The sequence below is a fragment of the Sciurus vulgaris genome (genome assembly GCF_902686455.1).
Source record: "Sciurus vulgaris genome assembly, contig: HiC_scaffold_138_arrow_ctg1, whole genome shotgun sequence".
Taxonomy (NCBI): Eukaryota; Metazoa; Chordata; class Mammalia; order Rodentia; family Sciuridae; genus Sciurus; species Sciurus vulgaris.
Genome location: NW_027632915.1, coordinates 95157 through 109077, shown reverse-complemented (window position 1 = coordinate 109077; position 13921 = coordinate 95157).

The window sequence follows — 13921 nt, the reverse complement described above, 5'->3', positions numbered from 1 at the left end:
GTTTGCAATGTTGGAAAACTTTGCATATCCGAGGCATTGATATCCAGAATATAAAAGAACTCTAGACAAACCAGTAAGAAACATGGGAACCTCTTGAAAAATGCACAATTCAAAGAAAATGAGACAATTCATAGGAGAGGTAGGAACTGGTTGCAGGCCTGGGAAGATGTCTTACATCATCAGTGGTTAGTTCATGGTGGACTGAATTGACAAGATAGGTCTCGACGTGCCTCAGTTGGATGAAAATGGTGAGTTATGCCATGAAGAGTGGATGGGGATGCAAGAAAGGAACAAGCATCTGATGCAGCCTGTGGAGTCGCTTGGCTCCAAGACTCACGGAAACTGGGTACCAAGTACTTTAAGATCCCAAATCCACCCCTGGGCATTTACTGCAGAGAAGCTTGCAGGCATGTGGGGGATCCACGTGAGGGTGTGTGTGGCAGCTGGGGAGCCCTGGCTGTCTGTCTCCAGTGGGTGCAGTGGGGGAGACTCAGCTCTGTGGAATATCATGTGGCCTCTTGGGGTGCTGGAATCACTGTCTACAGTCACCTGGGTCGTAAAACACAGAACTTGGTAAGGGGAAAGAGCAGCCCAAGTTACAAGCACAATATTCATGTCAACTGAGCACACTCATACACCTAAAGCACATTTTCACAATGACACACGCATGTTCAAGAGGCTCTATCAAAGTCATTTCATGCAGGTGCAGAAGAGAGGGAAAGATGTGAGGTCAGAGATGGGACTGAAACAGAATTACATACCTCTGGCAGAGGCCCCTCTTTCTCCAGTGGGAGATGGCAGGAGGTGATCCCTGGGAATGAGCACTGAGGGAAAATGGCCACATCCACTTGCTCTGCTGTTACTTTTAGTACAAGTGCATATATCACAAGCAGCATCAATGGGTGTAAGTTTGTAGAATAACTCACTTGACCTAATTCATAATTGTGCTCCAGCAGGTCAGCCCAGGGCCTTAGGGGACCAGGTTTCTCCTCCTGGTGGTCTTGGTTCTGCCACCTTGCACTCATTCAGGTCTGAGTGTGGGGTTCTTGCAGAGAGCTCTGACTGAGGTTTGAAATTGCTCAGGGCTCCATCTTTCTTCATCACTCAGTTCTGAAGGAAGCTTGCTCTTCCAAAGGGCCCTGCAATAGGTCTGCAGTGGGTTTGTGACACATGGCAGGAGAGGTCTGTTCTGCTCAGCATGTGGAGCATTCCGGTTGACAGTGACCCCACATGCTGAGGAAGGGCAAGCTCCTAATTTTCCTGGGAAGACTGCCTGCTAAAGGGGTCTGAAGGAATAGATTCCTAATTGTTCACATTTTTCTTAGACTCTAATTTCCTGTAGCGATTCTAAAATGCTGTTTCTTGTTGTCGTGCTTTGAGATTTTACTCTTTAACATGTTTTACTCACACCTTTAAGTTATTCTTGTCCATTCTACCTCTTGTAGATAATGTACAATGTCCCTGTCTCCTAGGGCCTCAGCTATCTGCAGAGCGAGGGATGGGTGGAGGTTTGCTGGGCTGCTGAAAATCTGATTCTTAATTCATTCCACCAATCTTTGAGCACTGTCCTCAGTAAGGAGAGTTCAGTGGGAAGACCATTAATTATGAGATCTGCAGTTAATTACTCCACCTGCCATTTGCTTATTAATTAAGTTGGAAAACAGCCTGTGAAGGACCTGGGTAAGAGTCGGGGGTGACACAGTCACCCTGCCACTCTCTGGCAGGCCCTGGATAGACACCAGCTGTTACCATTTGGAACTTCATATTTTGCTTTCCCTAACATGACTAAGTCTGCCCCATCTGTGAAGTGACACATTTCTTAACAAAATACAGAAAATACAATCCCTGAGTCATTTTTCTCACCCAATCTGCTGGTGTGTTTCTTTCCATGACTGTCTTTCTCAGTTCTCGGGGAAAGGCCTATCATTCCCGTGGGAGGCGGTGATTCGTTCCTGACTCAAGAAATAGCATCACTCCCTGGTCCCCTCAAATTGCCAAGTACATCAAATTTAGTAACTCCGCCTCTAGGAAGAACATCTTAGTTGTGCAAAGGAGTCCCCTGCCACTGACCTTCTTTGTCTCTCCAGCCCCCAGCCTGTGCTTCTGACTTGAAATGAAAGGTGATTGACAGGTGCTCAGGACTGCTTCAAGGCTCTACCATAGAGTTCATTTCCAGGGGCCCATGGTGTCCCTGGGGTCAGATGTTGGTACCATAACTCCTGAGGAAAACCAGCTGCTGTGGAGGAGAGGAGTGCAATCCCTCATATCCAGAGTCCATTGGTTATGGAATATTTGCTATGAATAATAAACATGCATTGACATATCAGTGTTACTCCAAACCCATAGTTCACATTGGGTTTAGACAAGCACATAATGATGGGTATCACTCATTGTAGCATCATAGAGTAACTTTGCTGCCCTTAAAGTCCTCTGTGCTGTTCATCCATCACCCAACCCCCTCAGGAATCCCAGGAAATCCTGATCTTTTTCCTATTTCCATAGGTTTGTCTTTTTCAGACTCTCATTTAGTTAGTCGTATGGTTTGTAACCTTTTCATACTGGCTTCTTTCACTTAAGATACCTCCTATCTTCTTGTGGCTTGATAGATCAATTCCTTTGAGCACTGAATAATATTCTGTGGTCTGGAAGCACCACCATGTGCTGTTCTCCTCACCTTCTGCAGGATGTTTCAGTTGCCTCCCGGTGTTGACAATTATGAGTAAAGCTGCTGTAAACACCATGTGCAGGGTTTTGTTTGGACACATTTCCAGCTCCTTTGGGGAACTGCCAAGGAGAGTGATTGTTGGATCCTATGGTTTAGTTTTTGTTAGAAAATCTCCAAACTGTCTTCCACAGTGGCTGTACCATTTTGCATTCCCATGAACAATGAATGAGAGTTCCTGTGGCTCCACATCTCCATCAGCATTTGATGGTGTTAGTGGTCTGGATTTTGGCCATTCTAATGGGTATGTAGCGAAATCTTGTTATGGTCTCATTTGCATTTGCTTGATGGTATATAATGTGGAGACTCTTTTCAAATGTGCTATGATGTTTGCATCTTCCCAAAATTCAAATATCAAAATCTATTCAGCATTGCAACAGGTTTAAACGGTTGGGCCTTTGAAAGGTGATTTGTTCATGAGGGTGCCTGGATGGTATCAGTGAGCTTATAAAATAGCCAAAAGGAAGCTTGTTTGCTTCCTTCCACCATGAAGGCACAGCAAGAAGACACCATGATGAATCAGAAAGCAGGTCCTCACCAGACCACCTTCAGCTTGGATTTACCAACCTCCTGAACTGTGAGAAGTAAATTTCTTTTGTTTGTAATAAGTCAACCAGTCTACAGCAGCATCAACAAACCATGATAATGTTTACTTGCCATTTGGATATTTTTCTTCGTGAAGTGACTTGTAATATTTTTTATTTTGTTCTTTTTCCTTACTAAATCTGCAAGCTTTGTCATATGCAAGGTATACATAATGTCTGAAGGAAGCTGATTTATATTCTTTGCTGCCCTGAGCAGCCTCTTTGGGTCTCCATTGTTGACCTCCCTGTCCAAGTGGAGCTTCACCAACCCTATAGGCTTAGCCTCACCCCCAGAACCAGCCCTGTGTTGGTAATACAGAACACCTGAAGCAGGAAACAAGGACTTCCAGGCATGCCACTCCCTCACAGACACAGACAAGATGCTAATGACCTGCTTCTTTGTTCATACTGCTGTGAACTCCAATTTGCATTATCTCAGCACATGGGGAGATGGACTTGTGCAGAGGTGTGTCCTGCTGGTAGGCCGTGTGACTGTAGTGACCTGTACCAAGATTAAGGGACACTACAGAAAACCCAGAGGAGAAAATCCATGCGCAGGTAGGTGGCCCATCAATTCTATAGGAAATCTATGGTGATTGTTCTGAGCAAGCATTCTAAAGTTTTATGTGTTCCCTAGTAAACCCCTCCCTGGCTTCCTGAGAAAAGGCTTTGGAGTTATCCAACTTATAAAACTTGCTGACTATGCAAGAACTTAGTAACACTTGCAGGTTGGTTGCCTTGCCCTTTTCACAGGCTGCTTGCAGCCATTCGGTGCTGTTGGAAGATGAGCCTGTAATGCAGGGGGAGACCCCCTGCAACCACACGGGGGGACCCACAACAGTCAATGATTTGCTGCTGGCTCCATGTGCTCCTGTGCAGTGCTGTGCAAGCTCAGGAGCTGGGGCTTCCAGGGCAAGAAGGTGATCCTGAGCAGGCAGCAGGTGAGGTGGTGTCACTGTCACAGTTCCCCTGACTGCGGCACCTGCCTCCGTCTCTACCCTTTCACTTATTGCGGGCCTGACGTTCCTAACACACACTTTCTGAGGTGATTCTGGCTCCTAGGTTTCTGCAGCCAGCCCTTGTTTCTTGATCCTGTGATTCTGCTCTGTAAGGGTCTGCCCTGGGGGTGTGGCCATTGGCTCCAGATTCTAGTACAATGAGATAGATGTTCTAAGCACTTGGGTGGTCTTTCTTGACAAAGAGATGTCATCACAGAACTGTCACTGAAAACTCTCAGATGACCTTGGCAGGGAGTATGTTCCAGTAGGACTGGGCTTGAGCCACAGCTGTGCTCCACTCTGCTCCCTCTGAATCTGAGAACCTCAGGCTTCCTCCCTGAGCTTCCCCATTGAGTGTAAGGCCTGATACACTTCCTCTTCCTGTCCCTGTCCTGCTTCTCTTCCTTCAGCATCCCACATCTTACCTGGAGCTTAAGGCTAAGCCGAGGTATCTGAACTTGGGTGGAACCATCGTTGACTACCACGGAGCTGAGTGATTGAATCTTTCCCAGCTATGAGGTCCTCAGTGGCTGCCATCTCATTGATCCATTATCTCAGTCCACACACCTACCTACTGACCCAGTCTCTACTCTGTCAGGTGCTGCTGGGGCACAGGGAGATAAAATGGATGTCCTCACCAGCCCATGGTGAGAGACTGCCAGTCACACAGAAATGAGATAACATTGCCTAATGAGAGTGCTATTAAAAATAAAACAGGAGACAGTGTGACAAAGGGCCCACCTGAGGACTTCTCAGAAGAGGTGGCATTTTAACTGAGACTTGAAAACACAATCACACCCCATGGGAAGGCCTGGGGACAGAGGAAGCAAGTGCAAAGATCCTGCAGTTGGCATGGACCTGTAGTGTCTGAGGACAGGAATCAATTCCAGTGTGCGTGTGGCTGCAGGGTAGCAAGGAGAGGCTCAGCGGTATGCAGTGAGGTCAGAGGGTGGGGAGGGGACAGATGATGGAGCCCTTTGTATGCCAAGGTCAGGACTTTAGAGGGCTTAAAACAGATAACCAATGGACCCCACTGTGTTTTAGAAAGCCGGTCTGTTTGCTGGGTGAAGACTGGGCTGTGTGAGACCAGAGTGGAAGGGAAGGCACCAGCTTGGAGGCTGTGGGGCACATGGTCCAGGCAGAGGATGCTGGTGGCTGGGCAGAGAGAAGGGGATGCCTTCCTAAGCACCTTTCAGAGGCAGAAGCAGTGGTGGCAAGTTAGATGGGGAGAACAGGTTGGGAACCAGGGATGACTCCTGGGATGGAGCTTACTGGGACAAGGAGAATCAGTGTTGAGTTTGGCCATGGTGGTGGGCATCTGTCATTCTTGCCAGCCATTTGGCACTACTGAACATCCTTGCTAGGTTGGAGAATGTCCCCTACTTTGGAAATTCACATTGCCAAACATAGAGTCAGAATCTTGCTTCTCCAGTAACCCTATGCTTGGGGTGCAGTTTGTGACCTCAGCTCCCTCGGGCATGCTTGTGAAGCACTGAGCTGCCCTTCATCTGGCTGCACAGACAGCAGTCCATCCAGACTTCAGAAGCAGCCGGGGCAGTGCTTCCAGGCACAGGGCCAGCAGCTGATCTGTGTCTGTACCCAGGGATGGTAGTAGCTCATCTGTCTGGAGCAGTCCCACGGTGTGATCTGGGCATAGTCCCTGACTTTTAGCCTGATTTAGTCTGATTATCTTGTCCTCCTGGGAACCTCGTGGGTTACTCACACCTTTCAACTATCTATCTGCCTAAGTTTACAAGACTTGATTGCTTATTTTCAGTGAGATCCTTGAATAGTTCTGTTTGTTGCATTTGAGAAACTAGTGAGACATGAAAGGTGGAATCTCAGGCTGGCAATGGAAATATGACCTGCTTAATGGAGGGGTCATGGCTAGGGTTATATATTGGAGAGATGTGGATGTAGAGAGGGCCTCCGAGTCAAATGAGAGCGCCTCAGTGTTGCTCACACAGAAGAGAACCATCCATGGGGCACTGTCCAAGGAGCTCAAGCAGAAAAGCTGGAGGTGACAGGAGGCAGCAGCTCCCTCATCTGTCAAGAGACTAGTGAGTTCACATGGAAGCCAAGGAAGACTATTCCAGACAGAGGCAGAGATTGGAGGGGTGTTACCACAAGCCAAGGAATGCCAGAAACCACCAGAAGCTGGAAGACAAGAAAAGATCCTTGCCTCGAGTTTCAGAGGGAGAAGAGGCCTGCCCAAACCTTCATTTTGGACTTCCAGCCTCCAGAAGTGAGAAAGAATAAACTGCTACTGTGTGAAGCTGCTCAATTTGTGGTGCAGTGCCTTGTGTATGTGGCCAGAGAAACCAAAGGCAGAGTTTGGTCCTGGGAAGTATGAGGCTGCTGTAACGATACCCCCAAATGTGGAAGCAGCTTTGGAAATGGGTTGTGGGTGGGTTCAGGAAGGAGGGATTTTCAGGTAACCTAGATTGCTTTGGAGAGATTGTTGGTAGGAATACCCACCTGAAGGGCAATTCATGAGTCATCTCAGAAAGAAGAGAGAGAGACTCGAGAAACACCTATAATTATGCTCTACAATACCAGAGGAAGCTTCTGTGAATAATATACAGAATGTTACTAGAAATAACAATATTAAAAATGCTTCTGTTGAGATCTCAGGAGGAACATGTTATGGGACATGGGAGGAAAGGTAACTCTTAAATTGACAGAGAATTTATCTGAATTATGTTCAATGTTTGGGTGGAAAGTTGGACTTTCATCAATGAACTTGAGAATTTAGCTGAGTAGATTTCCAAGCACTAGTCCCTAGATATTCTGTTGGTCTGTTCTCTAGAGAACCCTGATGGATGAGAATTAAAGGAGATTAAATGAGACAGTGCATGCAAAACTCTCAGCAGGGTTCCTGTATGGACTAAGAGCCTAACTCTGGATAAAGCCAAGAGTAAGGATGAGGCCTCCACATTACCAGAAAGCCCGTGGAGAGACTGAACTGTGCCTTGCACTCTCAGAAACAAAGCAAAAATAAGACACAGAAAGAGTGCAAGATGAAATGCCTCCTGTCCTCCTGTAGGTCAGTAGTGGAAAGGGTCAGTAGTGGAAAGGGTGCTGGGTCTGGAGGTGGTCTGGAGGGAACAGCACTGGGATGTTGCTTCATTACTTGATGCTTCTCAGGTAACACTGAAGGCTTTAGGGTTAAAGAAAAGTTTTCATAGATTAGGCTCCTTCCCCCTTTAGTTGTTTTGTTATTTATTTATTTATTTTGGTGCCAGGGATTGAACTCAGGGTCACTCAACCACTGAGCCATGTCCCCAGCCCTATTTTGTATTTTATTTAGGCATAGGGTCTCACTGAGTTGCTTCGTGTCTTGTTGTTGCTGAGGTTGGCTTTGAACTTGCCATCCTCCTATCTCAGCTTCCCAAGCCTCTGGGATTACAGGTGTATACCTGCCTGTCCAGTTTTGTTATTTTATTTTATTTATTTTTTTAAAAATATGTGAGAAGTCATTTTTAAATAATTTATTTACTTTGATTGAGAAGTCTTTATTTTAATGTAGTATTGGACTAAATATTTCATACCTTGTAATATTGATGAAATATAGGTACTAAGACTCAGGGAGTACTGCTGTCACAAATGTGTTTGGTGTCCTGTGAAATTCTAGCCAGTGCAGGAATCTTAGTAACAGATACAAGAATTAGAGCATTTTTAAAGGTAAAGATGAAAGTATTATGAGCAGATGATACAATTTTCCTCCCAGGTCTAATGTAACCCCACTCAAATACCAAAGGAAGTTTTCTAAGAGTTTAAAAAGCTAACATGTTATTCTCAATGTCATCTAAAGGACTACACAGATGGGAATATGGAAGTAGTGTGTGTGTGTGTGTGTATGTGTGTGTGTGTGTGTGTGTGTGTGTGTGTGTGTGCCTTATCAGATATCAAAGTATATGATAAAACTGCAGTACATTCAAATAATGTGAGACTGGGAAAATGATAGGTAGATACAGCTTAAATAAAATAAGCTCAAGAAAAGGATCTTACTGCATCACATCAGGTATAACATAAAGGCGGAATTACACATCACAGGAGAAAAGAAAGGTTCATTCATTTCTGCTGACATTTTTGAGCAACCACCTTGTGTCTGACCCTGTGTTAAGTTAGGAGATATGACCATGAGCATGGTAAATATGATAAACCGTATGATCTCAGCAAGCTTAAGATATTCACAGGAGACAGACAAGTAGAGATACACTCAGAGCCTCAGAGTCTCTGAGTCATGGAAGTGGTAGAATGGAGGAATTACTGGGAATGCTCCCAGGGAGTCTTGACTCAAGCTCAGGGTTACAGGCTTTCCTTGTGGAAGTGACATGGTATCTATCCTGCCTCCAGAAGGGCAAAGGAGGTAGTCAGGTGAGGACTCAAGGTATTCCAGAAGGAGAAAGCAATGGATGTCCAGGCCCAACGTCCAGGGAGGGCATGGCAGAACTGGGAGCCATATTAGTTCAATCCGGCCCAAGCTGGGGAGAGGACAGAGTGTGGAAGGAAGAGTGGGAGACTTAGGAAGAGCCCACTGAAGTCATCATTCTTGTTATTTGCTAAGCAGGTATTTAAGAGAAGCTGGAGGCCCATGGGATGTAGTAAGATGCCCTGGGAGATGGCAGTGTGACTTGTAGGATTCTGATTCAGGTCACAGTAGGGAAGCATGTGTTTACAGAGGTAGGAAGAAGGAGGTGATGAATTAACTTGGGCACAAACATGTAACTGATACTTGTGACTGCTATTCCATGAATGTGGTTGGTCACCTAACTGAGAGAATTTATTGATGTATTACCTTAGGGCAAACATAAAAAGAGATTACTGATGGATTAGAAAACAAAATGAAACTTAGCAAACTTAGAAAGAAAATACAAGACCATACAGCAAAACTCTTATTAATAACTTATTTTTGGAAGATCACCTATGAAGTGACCTTTGTATTTTCCCTTATGTCGTTGCCAGATTTTCTTGCAAACTTGTAGCACTTACACCTTTAGAGAAAAGCTAAGAAATGAAAAATGTTGCTTGTAGTTTCTGATTAATATCAACGTACCTAATGGGTATCTACAAAGATACATGGCTGAGTTTCCCACTGTGAGCTACAGGTCTGGCTTCTCAGGAGAGAGTGCCATGCATACATTCTGGAAGTTCACATCAAGTGGGGGGTGCTCTGAACAGCAGTGAAAAACCTCACACTTCCCTGCCTGTCTTCTGGGGCTTACATCCCATTTCAGAGGCACAACCTAATAATGGAATGGGAAAATGGGTTGAGCTGGTTTGACCACAGAATATGCAAACATCAGTCTCAGAGCTGGCAGGGGATTCAGTTGATCGCATTTACAAATGAGGTAGTGAAGGCTCAACTGGAGGGAATTCTTACCCACCTACTTAGATGCCACAAGGACAGGGCCAGAGTTCAGATCTCTTACTTCCTGGCTCAACATTCTTGCAATGTAATCATATTGTCTCCCAGAATCAAGTCTTAGCATTTGCTAAGCCAGAAAAGAGTATTTGCAGAGTGAGGTTTGGGAAAGATCCATATAGTTCTGTCTTTGTAACAAATGACCATAAAATAATGTGTCTTTAATGCTGAATGATTTACATTCAGTCAACAAACAACTCTTATCAGGTTCCTGCTATTGTGCAAGATTCTTTCTTGAGACTAGGGCTATGATCAAACAGATTGCTCCTGCCATTTTTTTGAATTTACATTCTTTGGGGAGAGAGAGATACTAAAAAGCCAACTTCAGTGGATTCTTGTTTTCTGGGGGAGTAGTGTTCTATAAAGTCATCTGGAACACTGAATTCACAAATACTGAACATCGGCTCATAGAGGAATTACAGACTTATGATCCTGTGAACCTCTCTGGTGATGATGTTTTTGTCAATTAATCGATATGTAACCCTGTTTGGTGTGTGTCTATATGTAAAGACACCTTATTCAACATACACTCTTGATTCACTCACTCCATTTATGCATGATCTATCAATATGTATAAATGCATTCTACTGTCATGTACAACTAATTAGAACAAACAAAAAAACAAAAACAAGAACAAACACTTGCTCAGCAGGCAGCGCTGACTCAAACCTGAGCAAAGCAGGCCAGCACAGCCTCTCTGCATGGTCACGTGCAGTCTGTCTGCACTCAGGACACTAGCAGCACTCCAGCATTAGGTTTGCAGGCCATTTTTGATGTGAAATCACCAACAGAAGCACAATTGTGTGACAGTCACTAATCCATAAAGGGATGGGAACTGAAATAAAAAGGCCGAGTATCACCCTGTTTGACCTCAGTTGGGGTCAAGTGCCTTGGGGACCCAACTTTTTTTTTTTTTTGCCACTCTGTGCATACCCCCAAATGACCACAAAAGTCCAGAGAGTGTTGGTTAAGATGTTAGAGATTTCAGTGAGGAGGCAGGTTTGCAGATGAGGAATGAAGAGTATCAGCAGCACACAGTGAACTGCTTCACAGTCACTGCAACTCTGCTGACCACGATGGTGACACAGAAGCATTTCACAGGGGGTCTGGAAGTCACAGAAGCTTCTCAGGATGGCATCAGAGCCAAGGTCTGGAGGATTTGTGGGTGTCATCAGGGCCAAATGGGGAAGAGGGCAGACCATTTTAGAACCACGTGGGCAAGGACCTGACCAGGGAAGAGGCAGGGTATTTCCAGGGCTCAAAGTCCCTCCTCCCTGGAGTTCCTTGATGGGTGGGAGTTGGGGCCAGATTATGCAGGACCCTGTGACTCCATTGTAGGACTTTGATCTTTATTCTAAGAGCAATAAGAAGCAAAGCAGGTGATGGGAATTTAGCTCAGTTGGTAGAGTGCTTGCCTCACAAGCACAAGACCCTGGGTTTAATCCCCAAGACCACAAAAAAAAAAATCAAAGCAGAGTCATACAGATTTTCTGTTTCAAAAGGTTCTTGCCTCTGTCCTCTGAGTACAAGGAAAGTGTTTGGAGGGGTCTGGGAAGATAGGTAGGCCAGTCAGAAGCTTATTTCAGTGAAAGGAGAGATTCTGCTGGGGTAAGGTGAGGGGACAAGGGAATGGCCCTGTCAGGAGTAGTGTGTCTCTGGTGTGTGCTACTGTGTATGTAACTCAGGGGCCATTTTCAGAGGAGGGGCACTCCAGAGAAGGTACAGATTTGGAAGAGAAGCCCAATGTTTTCTTTTCTTTTCTCTTTTACCACTGACTCTTCTTCCTTTAATCTTATATATCATTTCTAAATTTTGATTATGTGCTTATAGTGCATCATAATTATACACAATACTGGAGTCTATTGTAACATATTCATTCATGCACATAGCAATTTGCTCCATTTCTGTCCCCAGTACTTCCCCTTTCCCTGATCCACATCCTCTACTCTGCTGGTCTCCTTTCTATTAATATATTTTTAATTGGTGCATTACAATTATACATAGTCGTACAAGCACATAGCATAACCTAATTGGCTGATTGCATTTCCCCAGGGCCTCTTCTTTTCTTCCTTTCCTCCCTTCCTCTTGACCCCCTTCCTCTGCTCTACTCCTAAAATGCTTGTGAAACATTGTAGTCTATGGGGAACTGCACCCACTGAGACCCTCCTTCAAGGATGAACTTGTTATCCAACTCTGGAGAAGGCAGACAGCAGCGAGTTATCAGAGGTTGGCAGTCACACCAGGTGACAGAGTGTGGTGGGACTTTGCAGGCAATGCTAACTGCAGAGATGATCAAGGGGAACCTGAATGAAGTTCAGCTCTTTCCTTGGATCCCTCCTCTCTCCTCCTTCCCTGATCTCTACAATACATCTGACACCCCAAATTGCATTTCAGCTTGTGCTTCTGTAGACTCCTACAAGTGGAGATCTGGCATTGGGGCACGGGTATGGTCTAGAGTTGTCCATTCACCGTGGTCAGTGGAAAACAATGAGCACAGCCACCACAGAGGCTGCTTTTGTGTGGGACCAAGAATGAAGAGGAGCAGCAGCCTAGGAATGAATTTTGATCAACTCTAACTTCTAACTGTAAGACAGGGAAGGATGAAATGAAAAACTATTCAGAAAGGCAGGGGTGGGACCACAAAAGAGAAGGAAACAAGGTGGAGAACCCCACCCAGTGCTGCTGAGTCCCAGCTAAGCTGAGGCTCAAAGCTATTTGATATCATTGGCAACCTCAGTAGTTTGCTTGGCTGTTAGGGTAGAAGCCAAGTTTCAATGAGCTGTGAAATGAGTGAAAAATGAAGAAATAGAGACAGTGAATGTAGACAACAATTTTCAGATGTGTGGCTGAGAAAAGGTGAGAAGATACAGGGTTGTAATTAATTGAAAGGGGAAGTCAGCTTAGGATTTTTTAAAGTAGGACTGAGCATATTTGAATGACAATGGAGAACCAGGAAGAGATGATGAGTTAGAAGACCTGGAAAAAATAGAGGAAATGTTTACAGGATGTAGACATATTGGACCAGAACCAGGAAGAAGGAAGCTGGCTTCAGTGGAGTTGAGGAAGGGGGACAGATGGAGTTAGGTCTTAGGTCTGAAAGCAAAGGGCAGGCAAGTTCTTGAGAATTCTTCTTTGGTGGTTCCAGATTTCTTTGAGATGTTGGAGGTGAGGTGAGCTGCTGAGAGTCAGGGACATTTTCAGGGTTGGTGGTTTGGTTGAAGAGAATGGAGCAGGTTTAAGGACAGTGGGAAATAGGGGAATGAAGACATGTAGTAATAGGGTGTGGAACATGTTGGGAGCCAGGCGAATTCTGAATATAGCCCTGTCAGCCCATCTAGGTGTCATTTGGGTATTTTTATAACTTTAGAGCACATTGTCTAAAATATCACTGTTTTTTTCCTCCTGATCATCTTAGAGGAGCACAGAAATGTGAGGTAAAAGTGCTTTGCCATAGAAGCCAATATTCTCAACATATAAAACTATAATTTCAATTTCCATCCTATGATTTCTGTAGCTATTTCTCTGATGAATTCTTAATAATAAATGCTATCTCATCTGCAGAGTAAGTTGCAATATATGACAAACATTGACATTACATTTTCTTGTTTAATCTTCTAACATACTTCTAATAGATGATACTATTTGCTACTTGAGGAGACCAGCTGTCTGCAAAGCTCCAGGAATGACCAAGGTCATGCTGTTGGTCACGGTCAAGATGGGGACATGGGCTCAGGTCTTCTCTGCTCAGCTATGGTCATTCTATGATCAGGGTTCACATCACTGGGTTTCAGACACAAACTAGATTTGGGTTCATTTTTATTGATGAGCTCAGTTAGTCAGAGATAACTTAATTGTTCCATTTTGTGTCATTTATTTAGCATGTTCCCCTGAGTTTGAGTTCCTAATTCATTTTCATAAGTCCCTTTTCCTGGAATCCTGAGTAACAACAGGCTTGGAGTAATAAAGGAAGTAGCTGACTTAGAATAGTGAATGTTTGGCCCCCTTTTCATGGAGTCTTTCCTGTCTGTGCTTTGCCAGAGTTATGGCCCCAGTAATGGGGAGATTGGCACAGCTTCAATGGCCATGAAATCTCTTCAATTGCTGCTGCCCAAAGATTACTTGAAGTCTCAAATGTTTGATGCATCAAGATGAGGCTGTGTAGCAGATAGACGGGTCATGTGGTTGCTTG